The 17,183-nt window shown below is 39.8% G+C and overlaps 1 protein-coding gene across 7 annotated transcripts in view; it reads left to right on the top strand.

Annotated features, from left to right (window-relative positions):
• HIVEP2 (HIVEP zinc finger 2) overlaps nt 1-17,183 on the top strand; it is a 155,550-nt gene that overhangs the window by 98,675 nt on the left and 39,692 nt on the right. For all 7 annotated transcript variants that reach the window (XM_039346820.1, XM_039346814.1, XM_039346817.1 and 4 more), the window contains one exon: nt 1,854-1,950. The gene's annotated coding sequence lies outside the window, so the exon portion shown is untranslated. The remainder of the gene's footprint in view (nt 1-1,853; nt 1,951-17,183) is intronic.

Below are 17,183 nucleotides of genomic sequence, written 5' to 3'. Positions count from 1 at the left end.
AAATAGTAAAGGTGGGATATAAACAAACATCCATACTTAGGATGAGAATGTGACCCTAAAATTTCCAAGCTAGCTACATTATTTTGAATATGATACTATATTTTTTTATTTCCAAAGTACTGTAGTAATAGATATATTAGAAAACCTAACTTTCCTATAGCACATTATTTTACATTGGATTGGAATCACTATCAATATTTCTGCATGCCTCAAATCATATTTTTACTTTGCAATCATTCTCCTAGAAATGTAATAATAGCCAGCTGTTGGTCTGGGGTCCTTTTAACTTCCTTTTAAATCATGATTCTGCCTATGTAAATGCATGGAATTCAAAGTGAAAGCACTCTCAGTGAGTCAAGTGATCTTTTTAGCTTCCTGAGAGAATAACCCATCTCCTATTTAGATCTTTCATCTATTTAAATAAAAACAAGTCTGTGAAAAAGAAAAACTGATCAGGATTTCAGAAGACAAATGAGCTCAGCTGCTTTTCTTCATTTACTGTAGTACTGATATTGGCCAAATCAGGATCAGATATAGCATTCACTCTTTTCAAATAATAAAAAAAAGCCTTATTCATTCTAACAGAAATTGATGGCAGCCATCAATAGCGATACTAGCTGACATATTGGCGGAAGAACTGACATCTTAAACTGTTATTCTCGTACTTTACTCAAATAATCGTATCCTTTAACTTATTAAATAAAAATTAGAATATGAAATGGATACTAAGAAATACTGAGTCTAATTATCATTATTCTTTTTGTCAGATAATTGGCATTGCCGACTTCTTGTTCTATTGTAAAATTCCTGGATTGAAAGGAATCATGCATAAAAGTTTGGAGTTTATCCCATAGTCCAGTGTTTTTTGCTGAATTAATTGCTAATGATAGATCAACAAAACAGCAAATATGTACTTGTCTATGAACTAATTCTTACATTAGATGCTGCGAAATAAAGCCTTGATTTCTCACACTTCAGCTCTTTCAAAAGGCAGCACTTTGTTTTAGTTCAGATTTAATAGCAGTTTGAAAAAAATTAATCGGTATGAAGTAATCAAGCTTTATCATGTCAGAGATTAATTCATTGTATACTTGATCTCTTAAAAGGAAGAATATTGGGTCCAATGCACTCTTACATATTCAGTCTTTATCAGTTATATTTTTTTTACAGTAAAAAAATGTAAAATGTTAACATACAGTAAGTTTACCATATTTAAACTCCTGTATATATTTATTACTTTTGTGCATTTTTCTTTAATACAGGTGCATTTTGCATGCATTCTCCCTAATGTTTTTCTAGGTATACCGTACCTAATGTACGCAGTGTTATATGTTTTTAATTTGTAAATTGCACTGCAAATTTGGATAAATATAAATACCTAAATATTAAATGTATATATTTTTTCATATTTGATGAGGAACTGTGAACTAGCATTAGACCTGATTTAATCCTTCCTACATATTCCTGCCATGAAAGATTTTGATATCACCATATAATAATTGTAAATTTGCAATGTGCCAGGGTACCTTTTTGGAATTCAATGAAAAAATATATAACGTTTCTATTTTAAGAGCAAGGAGTACAGATTTTTGCCAGTTGGCAATGCAAACTTAGAGAGAAGATTGATATTGTATCATAATGTAATATAATGTAGATATGCAAAATAAATTATTATGTTTATACATTGTAAGATATTGGTAATTTATAACAAATGAAATCTGCAGAGGAAATTATACTTTATATATAAATTTTCCTTTTAAAATCCACACTGGAAGCCAGCAATAAAGTTTGTGTCATCCCTGCTGCTACTTGATTTACTGATAACTTTTCATATATTATGTTCCCTAAAATAGGTGCAGAAGATTATAAAGAGCCATTTTGAACTGGATTTATGAACCAAATAGTTTTACTTAGGACCATTATTCACTTGCATCTCAGATACCAACAGAGGTAAGAAAATTACACTGTGTGGATTTAGTCCTGAATTTCGTAGAATATAATGTTATAGTTGTGCAGGTTATCTTATTGCAAATGAGATACCAAAAGCGGGAGTACGCTTTTTTAAAAATGTAATGGTATACTTTGCATTATCAGGAACAGTAATTTTATATATATATATATATATGAAGACGTTCATGATGAGAACTTCTTCAGAACTATTTGTAATTTTATTGAGCAGAGCTAAATAAAACAGGCGATTTTATTTTTCTCTTTCTATATTGGTCAGTGCCTCCAGATTTCACAAGAACATACTGTATTCAACATCTGTTAGACTGACAGAAACATTCCACTATGGTTTGAAAAGTCTGGGCTTGCATTCACCCATGTACGTAGCTCCCCTCCAATTGCACACAGAAAGGAAATGAACACATTTTTGTCTTTTTTTTTTCCTGTGAATTGCTTCCCCATAGATGAGAATTTATTAAAAAAAATAATTTGTTTTCAAATTTGGAATCTTTATTTTAATGTCTGGTGTTAAATTTCAGCCTGAAGTAGGAATGTTGGTGGTAAAAGCAACTGTCTTGATAAGTTTTCTGTAAAGCCCTAAAACCTGTGTGATTGCTTGTTCCTGCCTGGCCTCAGATGGCTAATAAATGTGATGTTTCAGTCTCACCCACCCCCAGCGGTGTTCAGAGCCTCTCCAAGTTTTGGGGAGGGGGGGTAGGGTTGGGGTGGGTGGAGTGCATGCTGAGGGAAAGAATGGAAAAGCACATTAACATCCTATCTAGGCATTACATCCTGCCCTGGGTTGCTATAGCAATTGTCTGAAAAAGATAACAGAGCTGAGGTTACTCCTCCCAATTCTTCTGAGAGTGCACAATGTTCTTAGGGAATGGATATTTAAATGCATGCAGTAACAGCAAGTGAGTACTATTTGAAAAAAAATGTAAACAAACAAACACACGGCTGTTATTTTGATGAATATAATCTGGCTCCTGTCATGTTTAAACTTCCTGAAATGGCACAGGCTGAAAAATCAATGGAGTTAATGATAATGTGCAGGATTAGGGACAAATGCGAGACTGGCTGGGCCGGGCCGGCAGAGCCATTACAGCGGAACAACATATGAAAAGGGTTTGAACAACATATTTCAGTTTTCATTAGTGTTTTGAGTTGTGGTCTTTCTGTGAGTTGAGCCTCATAGAAATGGAACTATTATATCTTTAGAAAACGCTGAATGGTAATGAGTGGTCCACTAATGGCTTGTATTATAACCCATCCAAGAGGCAAGCATATGCATGCATTTGATAGGGCTAATTTAGGTTCTCGCGGTAGCGTTGATATAATGGATACTGCTGTGCTTTGGAAATCAAAGGTTTAATTTTCATGTTATGCAGTCTTTTCCAGTGAGGAAAAAAAAATGAGTATGTTCAAAAAGCTTAGCCTTGGTGTCCGATACAGGCACTGTTGATAAAGAGAAGCAGAAATTACAGCCAAACCTATATTGCCCTGAGCCTGAAGGTTAGACATTAATGGAGTAACTGAATGTTTTTTTTTTTCCCTGTTCATCATCCAAGTGGATGAAACTTGTCATGTCCAACAAAAATCAAAGGCACATTGTTATAGATTTTATAGATTTGACTGAACTGGGTGATATATTTTCATACTGCAGGAGAACACATCTTCTTGTGTTATTTATTAATATCTAGTGACTAAAATACATGAAAAAAAATGCCTTTTGCTAAATCAGACTTTTGTCTAACTAGCTTGATGGTCACCTGAGTTTTAGAGAGAAGTTTTTGCCACCTTACGTGAAGATTCAAGGAATTAAATTGACATCTTTGGCATGCAGCAGAGATGCTTTACTAATGAATTATAGCTATTTATTTATTTTTCCTTTTCGTTTGTTTATATTTTATCAGTTCGTATGGAGAAAAAAGCACTTATAAGTGCTTTTTTGCCCATATAAAATGAGAAAATGTAATTATTATGTAAAAAGCATCTTGCATTTAAAATGGGATATCGTATGCATAGGCCACTCGGTGGGAGGTAAAAAATGGAATCCTTCACAACCATTCTTACTCCCTCAAGACTTTCAGCATTGTGTATCATGATAGGTTGCAGAATTCTGATTCAAAATATTCTGATTATATAATGATTCTCTTGAGTATTTTGCTTTGCTTTTTTTTGTAGAAAAGTAAGATCAAAAATTGATGCAATTATATCGTCACACATGGAATACATATAGTACCTGTAGATAGAATCCCGTCAATATGGTATTAATTTTTCATTCAAACTGGGTTATACTTATTCTAAGAGTTTTCATGGTGGTATTTTGTCCAGTTTATTTATGCACACCAAATATGAGTTTGTAAAAACATTTTTGTATTATTACAACTGCTTGTAATAATTTCTATGGAACTATTAAAGTATGAAGTAATTTTAAAGTATGAGGAATTATATAATGTGCATTTTTATCCATGTCTTAAAATCTGCCTAAACAAATTTCATGAACAATTATTGGTTATGGCTAGAATATATTTTAGTCTTCAGTGGAAGATGTAAAGTACATGCAAGTAGTACATTTTTATTTTGAGTACTCTGAAGACAGTTATTGAAATCCTTTTGTACTGTGCTCTTTGATCTCCAGCTAAAACACAGATAGACAAGGACAGCTTGAAAGAGAAAATGATAGATAGATAGATAGATAGATAGATAGATAGATAGATAGGTAGGTAGGTAGGTAGGTAGGTAGGTAGGTAGGTAGGTAGGTAGGTAGGTAGGTAGGTAGGTAGACAGACAGACAGACAGAGAGACAGACAGACAGATCTTTTTAGAAACTGAATTCTTAGAATACTTCATTTCCATGGTTTTTAAATACAAAATAAAGCATTAAAATGCATTAGTCTATGATTTCCAACATAGCATCAATATTCAGTGGTGACTAGATATGGGAAAGTACAGTAAAAAAGTACTTGAATTTGGGATCATATATATCTGAAAGTAGATGTATTGATTTTAATGGAATTTATTTCCATGCTTTAATATTTCATTTTCATATTAGCTTTCCAGAGTTGTTCCTGAAAGTAATTCTGTAATTCCAATGGTATTATATGAACTCAAAATCAAAGCCTAACAAGGCCATTTAGTTTATTAAAGTTTATATAGAATTTTGAATTAGAACAACATTGGTATACATTGGCATCTATTGGAAAAAGAGCTAGTTAGCTTTTGTGAGTTGATATGGTAGATTTTCTTAGTATTCCTGTGTTTAGTGTTTTAGTGTGATTAAATAATTAAAAAGACATTTGGTAAGGAGGTAAACTTTTCCATTTTTCAGTGTCATGTATGTATGGATAAAATGATTTGTAACCAAAATTATTTAATACAAGGTACTGTGATCTTTGAAAAACATGTCTAAGCGACATATTGATTTAGGGAAATAAGTGTAGATAGATGGATGGATGGATGAATGGATGGATGGATAGATGCTTAGTGGTTACCAGTTAGTGTAGTCACTTAGTCAGCAGCTCGGGTTTGAGACCCAAGCACCACGCAATGGGGTGAGTTCTTGTTACTCGCCCAGCTCCTGCCAACTGAGCAGTTTAAAAGCATGCAAATGCAAGTAGCTAAATAGGCACCACTTTAGTGGGAAGATAACAGTGCTCCATGCATCATATTCACATGATCACAGAAATGTCTTTGAGAAGCACTGGCTCAATGGCTTTGAAACTGCAATGACTAACACAGTAAAATCTGCAGGGATTCCTTTAGCTTACCTCTTTCTTTCTTTCTTTCTTTCTTTCTTTCTTTCTTTCTTTCTTTCTTTCTTTCTTTCTTTCTTTCTTTCTTTTCTTTTCTTTTCTTTTCTTTTCTTTTCTTTTTCGTGACTTTCCTCTTTAAAGAGGATCGCATGGATTATTTCTCTGAAAACATTCTTACTGGAAGTAATAATCCTTTGCGTATAATCAAATATTATGCAACCATACTTTTTCAAACATCGAGAGAAACATAGTACAATAGGCAAAATGATGATGCTTCTTTTTCCATTATAATTTTCCCCTGTCGATTCCTGAAAAGCATTTTCCAAAAGGGAAAGAAGAGGAAATCCAACAAGCAGCCCCTCAATATGCATGCAGGTGATTGCCTGTGGAAGAGAAAGTTGAAATGACAATGTCGTGTCAATTTCAGTCCTATATGCTACTCCTGAATGATTGAGAGGGAGATGCAAAAGGTTTGTCCTTAATTTCACTTAGAGGACCTGTTAGATATGTGAAAAATCAGAAAAGGATGAAGCATATGTTGAGGAACAAATTAGAGGTTGTTGAATGAGGTCCAGCCCATCATTGGCATAAAAAATTTACATGAAAATGCCTTTAAAAAAAATCCAAAAAACACCTGAATCTTGGATATTATAATTCCTTCCAAATACGATGCTGGCTGCACCTTTATTTCTGAATCAAATTATTGATAGTCTTTTCAATTTCCTTTCCTACCACTCTTAGTTCTCTCTACCCAATAAAGGGTTTAGCTCTTTTGAGAAGATTATGTTCAGTGCAGTGCGGTCTGCACTCAAGTGTTTTATAAGTAGAATAACCAAAATTTAGATTTTTCCTTCTCTGAAGTTTAAAACATTTATAGGACATACTTAATCGTACCAATTTTTAATCCCTTTGCTTTGCTGCTGATTCCCTTGATAGCAATGTCTTCTACTACAGCTGATGCAATAATCGCTCCCTGCCTCCTCCATGCACCCTTTGGAGAAAGAATGGAGGACAGAACGATTGTTATGACTTCCTGAAATGCTTAAGGTGTATAAACATAGAGCAGCAGCCTTGCTACGGAAAATCAGTAGTATAGATAGGAGCCAAGAAGCGGAGTCATCCTGGTCAGAGCACTTTTCCTTTCTGTTGGTTCTCTTTAAATGATATATTCACTGATATTTTTTGAGTGCCTTCTGTTGTATTACACAGGCTTGCTGTGTTATGTATATCCCTAGTAATAATGCTTCCTTCAATCCATTGCCATTCGGAAGCTGAATATGTTCCATACTGGCAAGGAATCTCTGGTCCATGTTAGCCGGTTTCATCAGATGGTTATATGCTGTTTTGAATTGGATACTAGTGGAACAAGTATACATGGGTTGATGAGGTACACTAATCCAATTATTTTTGCCAGACTGCACACACATATGGCATCCTGTGGCTATTTGGCCACATGGTTTGGATAAAGAAAAGTGAGACAGAGAGTTATTTGGAAGATTAATAAGATGGCAGCTTTCTTTTTCCTGCTCTATGTGCATTCACCATTTACTGGTGAAATAGTAAATGCAATTTAATGGCAAATCATGAAGTTCTGAATTTGATCCAGAAAAAGACACAGCTAGGCAATGAAGAAGAAGCAGAATTTTCCTAGAAATGTGCAGTTATATATTGCACATGGTCCTGGACATCCTGTAAACATACAGTATGTTTGCTGTCAATTTGGACTCTTGGGTCCTTTCGAAAGAAGATTCTGAATTAAGCAGTCTTGTATTTCTGAAATTAAAAATGCACTCATTGTTCCAGGAAGCAGTAGTGATAGGGGCACTCACATGTTTCTACTTGCAGCTGTTACTAATTTTTTTTTTTGCAAAGTATGGACAAATTTGAGAATGTTGGTTCAGTAATGTTCCATGCTTGACTAGTGGAAAATATGACAGTGAGCAGTTAAGAACAAGTGAGCTCTTTTATTTCTGCAGGGAGATGGCATAGACAGGAAATTGTCAACGGCAACCTGTGAGCAGCTGTATGATGACTGTATGTAGGAGGAAAGAGTTCAAAGCTTTCCTATCCTCATATTTTTGACAGCTATAACGTCTTTATTCTTAAGATTGGCTGTAACATAGTATTATATAAAAACAGTGAAGTACAACATGATGTAAGTCTAGGCTTGTAGACTGGCTGAGACAGAATGCTAGAATGCATGACATTCTTAATATTATATCCTTTGACAATCATATTTAAGCTAAACTAAAACCAGAGTCCTCCATATTGGAGTTCATCCTCCTCTGTAGAATTTCATCAGATGAGTTTGGGCTAAGTTATTGTCAGCCTGGTCTGCCTCACAGAGATACTGTTGTGGCACAAGTTGGAGAGAGTGCTGTACATGTCATTTTGAGCACCTGAAGGAAAGGTGAGATATAAATTTAGCAATAATAAATTTAAATTAAAATTGTAAGGTTTGTCAGCAACCACCATCACTTGATTACAGGTTTTTTTTGCAATATATCTTCCTCTGTTAAATTAATTTATGGTTGATAAATTCGAACAGTACGCTCCACCATCACTTTAATACACTGAAAAAGGACAATGCGTTAATTATTTCATACCACTTTTCATTTTGTTGCTTCATATGTCAGGCAGAATGTATCTATACCAGGGCTTTTCAACCAGTGGTACGGGTACCACCTGTGGTACATTGGCACCTGGCAATTGGTACACGACCATCCTAGAAAAGTGGTAGCGGGAGAGGGGAATGAGCCGAACCAGTGGCAGCACCGCACAAACCTGAGCGAGAGATGGCTGGAGCTGCAGGACTGTCAGGGCTCAGTGGAAGTGCCAGGATCAGTGCCAGACTCCAGATGGAACTCGACGCTAATCCTGGCGCTTCTGAGCCCAGAAGAAGCACCAATCAGCTGGAATGTTGCAGCATCTCTAGGTGATTTACATTCAGATGCTTGGCAACTGATTCATATTTATGACGGTCACAGTGTCCCAGTGACAAAAACCTGCTGCAACCACCCATCAGATGGGGGAAATAAAAACCACACACACTCCATCCCACCCCCGCTGCCAATCCTCAACAGAAATGCTCACAACAATGAAAACCTCGGACAGGAGGAAGAGCACTGCCGGGTGGGCAGGTAGGTGTCTTGCTCAGCTGTGGCTTGTGGGGCACTTTTTTCAGTGTCATTGTAACTTTGAACAGTCACTAAGCGAACTGTTGTAAGTCGAGGACTACCTTACTTTATCACTTTTTTCCTTTTTTGGGGTGGTCATCAAGTTTTTCACACCTTGCTAGGCGACTGGTGGTACTCAGATGTTGCCGTATCCTAAAAGTGGTACAATGGGTGAAAAGGTTGAAAAGCCCTGATCTATACCACTTGGAAATATCCAAAATTGGAAATATCCTTGTTTCATCACATTTTAAATTTTACTCCTGTTTCTGTTTTCATAATTACACTTTAGTTGACAGATGTCTTTACCAGATCCTAGAATTCTGCACCAGATCCTACAGTTTGGGAATTATTGCTAACAAAATCAATGTATTTCTGGCTGTACTGCCATATATTTGAAAGTTAATAAACTTAGTGGTTTTATTTTTACTTTTCTAAATCCTTTCCTAAATACATTTTGAATGGGAGGGGGGAATGTGCCTTTCTCAACCTCCCAGCTTCTCCCCTGATTTACAAGGAGCTCCCTTTTCTCATCTCCCCATAGTGCTGCAGCGTAGAATTTATTTGGGGGAACTGCAGTTGCTTGGCAAGGAAAAAAAAAAGCAGGGACAACAGGGTGCATTTTAGCCATATCATCCCTTAACAACCTGTGGTCCACTATATATTCTCAGTTTCACCCTTCCTTATTTCATTTAGGCAACTTGGGCCTAGGAAACAGTGCAGGGATTGTCCCAAAGCTTAAATCTGTATCATTTGTGTAGCCTTAGCACGCAAAAATTGTGGTTCAAGCTATTGTGAAAAGCACTTGCTTATAAAAATGCAACATACTGTCCTTTCAGGTTCATATTTACACTGGCTTTTAAACAGAAGCAGAAGGGTTGCAGTTAGGCATGTTTACTTTGCAGCGGCATTGACCCTTTTAAAGCAATAATGTACCCTATTGTACCTAATATACACTGAAAAGGTGAAAGATTTCATCATAGACCAAATCTGTTGTATCACTAAAAAACAAAAGTACCCAGAAGTGGACAGCCACAAAGTCTCATATCTCCCCCCCCCCAAAAAAAACCCCTCTTGGATGTGGTCCCCACACCTCCTATCAAAGCTGTTTATAAGCTGCCCAGAGTCACTTCTAGGTGAAACAAGTCAAATGAATGAATGAATGAATGAATGAATGAATGAATGAATGAATGAACGCTGTCTCAGGATTTAAGTATCTGATATGATCAATAGGAAAATAATCCAATAAATGGAAAACGATCTTATGAACTACATTTAAGTCCAGTGAAAATTAATGTTGGTCTGCTCCTACAACTTTTCACAGAGCACCATCAATGAAGAAAGCAATAGTCTCTCTAAAGAGGCAAGAAAATGTGAAGAGGAAGATCACAGAATTTTACAAACTAATTTACTTTAGACCTTGTTTGTTCATTAAGGTGGAATTTCTGTGAGCTGTTCAGTTCTCCTTCTCACAGAGCCCCTAACAGATTGACACCTAGTTTAAGAGATAATGCTGAAATGTCCATCTGGTCCTCATCTGCCAGGTCTTTCCAGATTTCAAGAATCTCTTTACAAATGGCCTGCCTATTCCCTTAGACTGCCAGAAATACTGCTTTAGTGTACTTACGTTGTGTATCCTCCTCATGTTCATAGATCCCTAATGAACAATCAACTTCTGTGTAGGCTTCTGCAAGTGATTACTTTGGTTCAGGTTTTTTTTTCTTTTTTTTAAATGGGGCATTTCCTCTGCTGGATTGAAAACTGCAAAATCAGTTTAGCTGAAGTTTATGAAGTGTGGTTTTCCAACAATCCATGAAACTTATATATTCAATAGGGAAAGATAGATAAAAAGATCAGATAGATGAAAAATAGGCAAATGGATATGAAGGTATTTATATGGAAAGGTGTAATACATAAGTGTAAATCAATTTTTTATAGAGCAATTGAAGAGCTTACGTGCTGAAATGTTTTTATTTAATGGAGTTGTTTATTTATTGCCATTATTATGTGTGACATTCTGAACAGGAGTAAAAGAGTCTTTTCTCCAAGGAGTTTACAATCTGAAATTTGGCTGTACAGAGAGAACAGTTATGAATAAGAAATAATTTTAGGCAAATTGCAAGTATTTCTATTTTATTCCTAGTAGTAGAGATGCTGATATTTTAATAATCTCTGTATGATTGTTGGAATTCATTTGCAACAAACTGTATGTTTTGAACTGTATGTTCAAAGACTTTCTAATATTTGCTATAGTTTTATGGTGTGGTTTTATGTCTAGCAGTTGCTAAACCCTATGACACTTCCAGGCATTGGAGTGTAATGTTGAAGACCAGAGATGGCAGCCTTAAATTCAGGTTTGAGCATTAGGTCAACTTGTGGAAACATGAGTGCTATTAATGATGAAACTGGAGCTTTGTTAATAATACATTGTAATCATTGCTTCAGTCAAGCAATATCTCATATTCCTCCTATTTTAACTTCAGAATTTTAATTAAGCTGATTTTGTTCAATATAATTTTGTTCAGTATAATTCTGTTTCCTAATACATGTAGAAGAAAAAACTGGGTATCCTTGTTTTCAAGGGTAACATGCCTTCACAGTGGAAGTACACTTGAGCAGCTTTGTAAATTGCATAGGCAGGGAATAGCCTACGTAATGAATACATGAAGGAACACAGTTGTAATTATACAAGACACCTGATTAGCCCTGCCCTTTCCTGAAACAATGAAGATGTACGTCATCCTTCAGGACAAGCAGTGCTTTTGGCACTGTATTGCCCACGTTAAAAAAAACCAAGCAAACATTTTTGTGTAAAAGGGAAAGGAAACATCTAATTGCCCTAGCAATGAAACCTGTAGATCCTAAATGATTGTCAATACATATCATTCATACATTTGTTAAAAGATAGATTGATTATAATATCTAGTGGACCATTGGTTTTTAAAGTTCTTCAATTCAGTTTCTGTCATTTCTTTTTTTATGGATTATTTAGCAGGTGGTAGGAAAACCTTTCTGAGATCTTGGAAACATTTAGTAGTTGGAAAACACTGGATTACTGTAGGTGGACAAATCAATTTTTACAATGTGTTGTCACTGGTAGGTTTTGAGTTAACATTGGGTATAACCTGATTAATTTGATGGTTAGTGTTAAGTCCTTTGATCATGGGCGAATGATGAAGACTCATTGTGCAGTTAACAGCTATTTATTCATTTAACAGCAACACCCCAACAACGCAAACGGCACGCAGGCCTCTCTCTTATCTGACCAGAGACCTGGACAGAATGGCAACAAGTAGCGGAGCATTTTTGCGCCCTGCGCATGCGTGCAAGGCTGGCGCCACTCAGTCTGGTCCCGGACAGCTTTTGGAATGCCCAGGACCAATGCAAAATCCCGAGCCTGCTTCTGCAGGCTCAGGACACAACAGCCCTCCCCCTAGATGGAACATCTCTGCGCACATACATGTACGACCTTCACTGGGAGAGGGATATATAGTTCCATAAATCAAATGCATGGAATGTGGAATATTCAAGGCTACCCTCAGCCAAACCCCCTTCACTTCGTTTTGGGAATAAATGTATCCGAAATCAAGAAATAATACAAAATAACCATGCCCTTTTATTCAGGGCCCTTATGAGTAGTCCCCTTTAACTTGACTGCAACTTCACAAATTTCCTAAGATATTTGGGTGGGCACTTGGCCCGCTGCGACCTCCTCGGACTGGGAGAGATTGCTTGGCCCACCTGCTTGCCTACCAGGCGAGTTAGGCCAAGGGGTTGCTGCCCTAAATTCCCAGATGACCCTGGTGCTGTTGCCTGGCCTACCTGCTCACCTACCAGGCTCGGCAGGCCAGGACTTTGCTGCCCCAGATACCCGGTTGACCCACCCATCTGCTGGCTGGCTGGACCCTTTAAGTCCAGGACAGCATACTAGGATAGGTGGCATTCCCCTGGTCCACAATGGAACCTTCTTGGGACCACTGTCCCTCGAACCCCAGGCCAGCAGATGGAGATTGCTGGGAAGCGGAGGTGCCCCAATACTCCATAGCCCCCAAGCACGTGCCCAAGGTGTCAGAGTCAGGAGTTGCCTGCATGGCAACCCCCCTTGCTGTTGACCTTCTTTTGGGAGCAATTGCGGAATTTGGCAAGTGTTCCTGCTGGCATTCTTTTTCTCTTGTAGTTTGTGGGTTGTGTAGATACCTTTGGCCAGTCTCCCTGTCTGGAGCACTATCTGACATATATGAATACTGTGGCTACCCCCGGTATGACTCCCTGTCTGGAGTAATTATGGATGTGTGGGATGACCCCCTATCATTGAATTCCTGTTTGGAGCACTTGCGGAACCTTGGGATGAATCCCAAGTAGCCTCAGTATCGGCTAATGATGGCCTGTTGGGCTGGTGAAACTGAGCCTCAGAATGCATGTTATGGTCCTCCCCCCCCCAGAGCAGAGTCAGGAGTGGACGCAGTTGGTCTATGTGTCTGCGCTGAACATGGCCATCTCCCAAGGCAACTTCATATGACAACGGCCCGGAGACCTTGCAGACCACAGCTGTGACCCAGAGATGACCAGGCCCATAGTTCCGTGCCCAGACCGGATCGCCCACTTGGAGTCTCCTAGGTGCCCGCGGTTGTGACACCTGTGAAGCCACCCGGTCAGGATGCAACCTGTCCAGTTTAGTGATGAGGCGATGACCCCAGCGGAATTCAGCAGGGCTCTTCCCTGTGGCAGTGCATGGTGTGGTGCGGTGTGCAAGAAGGAAATCTGCTAACCTGTGCTGCCAGTTACCGTAAGTCAGTTTCTTGAGGGCATCTTTGGTGGTGCGCACCATTCTCTCTGCCCATCCATTGGAGGATGGATGGAAGGGAGCCGAAGTTGCATGGCGGATCAGGTTGGCCTGAAGAAAAGCCTGGAACTCAGAAGAGGTAAATTGAGGACCGTTATCTGAAACCAGAACATCTGGAAGGCCGTGTGATGCAAAAATTCCTCTCAACACCTGGATGGTCCTGGCAGTAGTAGTGGAGGACACAAGAACAACCTCTAGCCACTTGGAATGGCTATCAACAGCAACCAGGAAGAATTGTCCCTGAAAGGGCCCAGCGTAATCTATATGCACTCTAGACCATGGGTTTGAGTTTCCTCCCACCTATGTACTGGGGCCTGAGGCATTTCAGGCTGCGACTGTTGGCACACTTGGCACCTGTGCACCTGTGCACCTGGGCTTTGATGGCTGCATGCAAGCGCTTTCATCCTGACTATGCCAGGATGTCCCTCATGCAGAGAGACCAAGATTCTAGATCTCAATGAGGCTGGGATCACCACCCTGCTACCCCATAACAGGCATCCCTTGAAAGTGGACAACTCATGCTCTTGTGCCAGAAACTTTGGAACACAGTGTCTGGGCACTTGTCAGGCCATCCTGACAATACCTATGTCAGCACACGTGTAAGTGTGTGATCAGTGGCAGTTTCTGCAGCCACATCCCTAGCATTGAGGGGAGACTCAGGCAATTCCTGAATGGACAGAATATTAACGGCTGGAGCAGGATCAGGCTCCAATCTGCTCAGGCCATCAGCATGACCCTTTTCTTTTCCTGGTTTGTGAACCAATGTATAGTCATATGCTGACAGGAAAATGGATCATATCATCATACGAGGAGAAATGATGTGTGGGGTCTGTTTATTAGTGGTAAACAACCCCAGCAAAGCCTTATGGTCAGTATAGACCGTGAAATGGTGACCATATAAGAAATCATGAAATTTCTTAATGCCAGCCACTATAGCCAATTCTTCTCTGTCAATTTGAGTGTAATTACGCTCAGACGAAGACAGAGTCCTTGAATAATAGGCCACAGGGACCTGTGTCCCATCAGCCTTCAGATGGCTAAGTATAGCTCCCACCCCATAAGGAGATGCATCGCAGGCAACGCAAACAGGCAATTGCTCATTGAAATGTGCTAAAACAGCATTAGACGTGAGCAAGGCCTTAACCTCATTGAAACTCTTGTCATGGACTTTAGTCCACTGCCAAGGAGCCTGCTTGTCTAGGAGTCTGTGTAAAGGCTCTACCACAGCAGCCTTATGTGGGAGAAATGCATGATAAAAATTTAATAGCCCCCAAAAGGCTTGTAGCTCACTCTTAGATTTAGGGCTTGGGGTCTGCTGAATAGCTTGCAATTTAGTTTCAGCAAGGTGAATGCCTTGAGCATCTATCCTGAATCCTAAGAAGTCAGTAGAAGTGACTCCTATCTTACATTTATCCTTTAGTTTAAGGCCTGCTTTTTGAAAACAAAGCAAGACAGCCCTTAGTCTCTCTGCTAAGTTTTGAGATGACTCTCCAGCAACGAGGACATCATCAAAATAGGGACAGACTCCAGGAATACCCCGAAGTGTGTTCTCCATGACACTTTGGAATATGCCAGGGGCTACATTTACCCCAAATTGCAGTCTCTTGACCTTGAAGGCCCCTCTGTGAGTTACAATAGTCTGGGCCTCAGCAGCTGCCTCATCAACAGGTAGTTGTTGATAGGCCTGTGCCAGGTCAAGCTTCGCAAAAATGTGCCCCCCTTTGAGGGAGGCCAGGATGTGACTTACTACAGGTACTGGATAAGTGTGCTACTGCAGTGCCTTGTTCAGTGTACACTTGTAGTCTGCACATATACGTATGTCCCCATTAGCCTTTAGAGGCGTTACTATGGAGGTTTCCCATGGACTTGAGTCTACAGGTTCTAAAATGCCCTGCTGGAGCAATCTGTCCAGCTCAGCATCAATCTTGCCTTTGAGGGCGAAAGGTACCCTCCTAGGCTTAACTCTGGTGGGCTTGATGGTTGGGTCTAACCGTAGTGAAACTGGAGGTCCCTTAAATAGGATCCAAGCTCTGAACTAAACACATCTGCAAACTCCTTGCAGACTTCTGCCAGGCTCAACGTTTGCAAATGGTGCAGCCCAGTGACCTGGATTCCCAGAGCCTCAAACCAATCGAGTCCAATAAGACTCGTGCGTTCACCCCCAACAACCACCACATCTAGGGGACCTTCAAAATCCTTGTGCTGTACCTTAAGGGTGGCCTTCCCCTTAACACATACCACAGAATTCTGAAAATCTTTGAGTATTATATTGGATGGCCTGAGTTTGGCTCAAAGTCCATTGCTGTTGCAAATCCTTTTGAATGTGTTAATGGAAATAATGGAAAGAGCAGACCACGTGTCCAACTCCATGGATAAAGGAACCCCTTGCAACCTTACTTTAATGGACAGTTTCTTCTTTAGGGATTTATGTGTGTCTTTCCTCAAAATACTCCTGCGCAGTGCGCAGAAACCACCCTATGTTGGCTGGGGACCCTGGTACCTTTCAGACACAATTCTTCACGAGGTTGGACCTTCTGGCGACCCAAACAGATGGATGCAATGTGGCCTTGCCTGCCACACGCTCTGCAAATGGCGGAGCGGAACCTGCAGTCAGCTTGCTTGTGGCGTCCTCCACACCCGAAGCATTGAAGAGCTGCTGGGGCCTTGTCTGGACGTTCCTTCTGCCTCCTTTCAGCTGGCTGGTGAAGCCTATCCACCTCTTCTTCAGGATCTGCTTCCGAACCTTCTTGAGCGTCCTCTTGATGGACAGTGGCTGCCTCTGGAGGGCTCCTGGTGGGCCGCAAAGTCTTTACTGCCCCGCCTGCTGCTTCCTCAGCTGTCACCTCTCATACAGCATCTTGGAAAGAGACATCGTCTTTTGCAAAAATCTTCTGCTGTAAGTCTCTGTTCCTTAAACCGCATACAAAGCGATCTCGCAGCCTCTCTTCCAGATCCTTGAACTCACATGGTCTGGCTGCTCGCCTTAAGGCCGCAATAAAATCCTTAGCAGATTCACCTGCCCTCTGGTCCCTTTGTTCAAACATGTGCCTCCAAGTAATAACAGACAACTTGGGCTGGAAATGTTCCTTCAGCAGTTTCTTCAAGTCAGTATACGTTACTGACTCCAGAGGTGCAGGGGCCACCAGATTCTCTGCAATTTCAAAAGCTTCCTGTCCACAGACACACAACAGGGTTGCAGCCTTCAAGCCATCTTCTCTAATCTGGTATACCCTGAAGTAATTCTCCACCCTTGCAACGTAGGATTCCCATCTCTCTGGGTGTGAGACATCAAATTCGGATAAATGACCATCCTGTAGTTTACAACCTTCTCCACTCACTCCTCTGCAACTTCTATTGGGGAATGGGTCTTCAGCCGAGCTCACCCTCCAGCGACGCTATACTGGCAGGCTGGGACGCTGATTCCAATGCCGTCTTCCCCTCCTCAGGACTTCTTGGGTAAGT

Source organism: Crotalus tigris, unplaced genomic scaffold, assembly GCF_016545835.1.
Source record: "Crotalus tigris isolate CLP2741 ecotype Arizona unplaced genomic scaffold, ASM1654583v1 scf7180000018030.5226217, whole genome shotgun sequence".
In the NCBI taxonomy this organism is placed as follows: Eukaryota; Metazoa; Chordata; class Lepidosauria; order Squamata; family Viperidae; genus Crotalus; species Crotalus tigris.
Note: the sequence above shows the minus strand (reverse complement) of the source record. Positions and strands in the feature narration are given on the sequence as shown.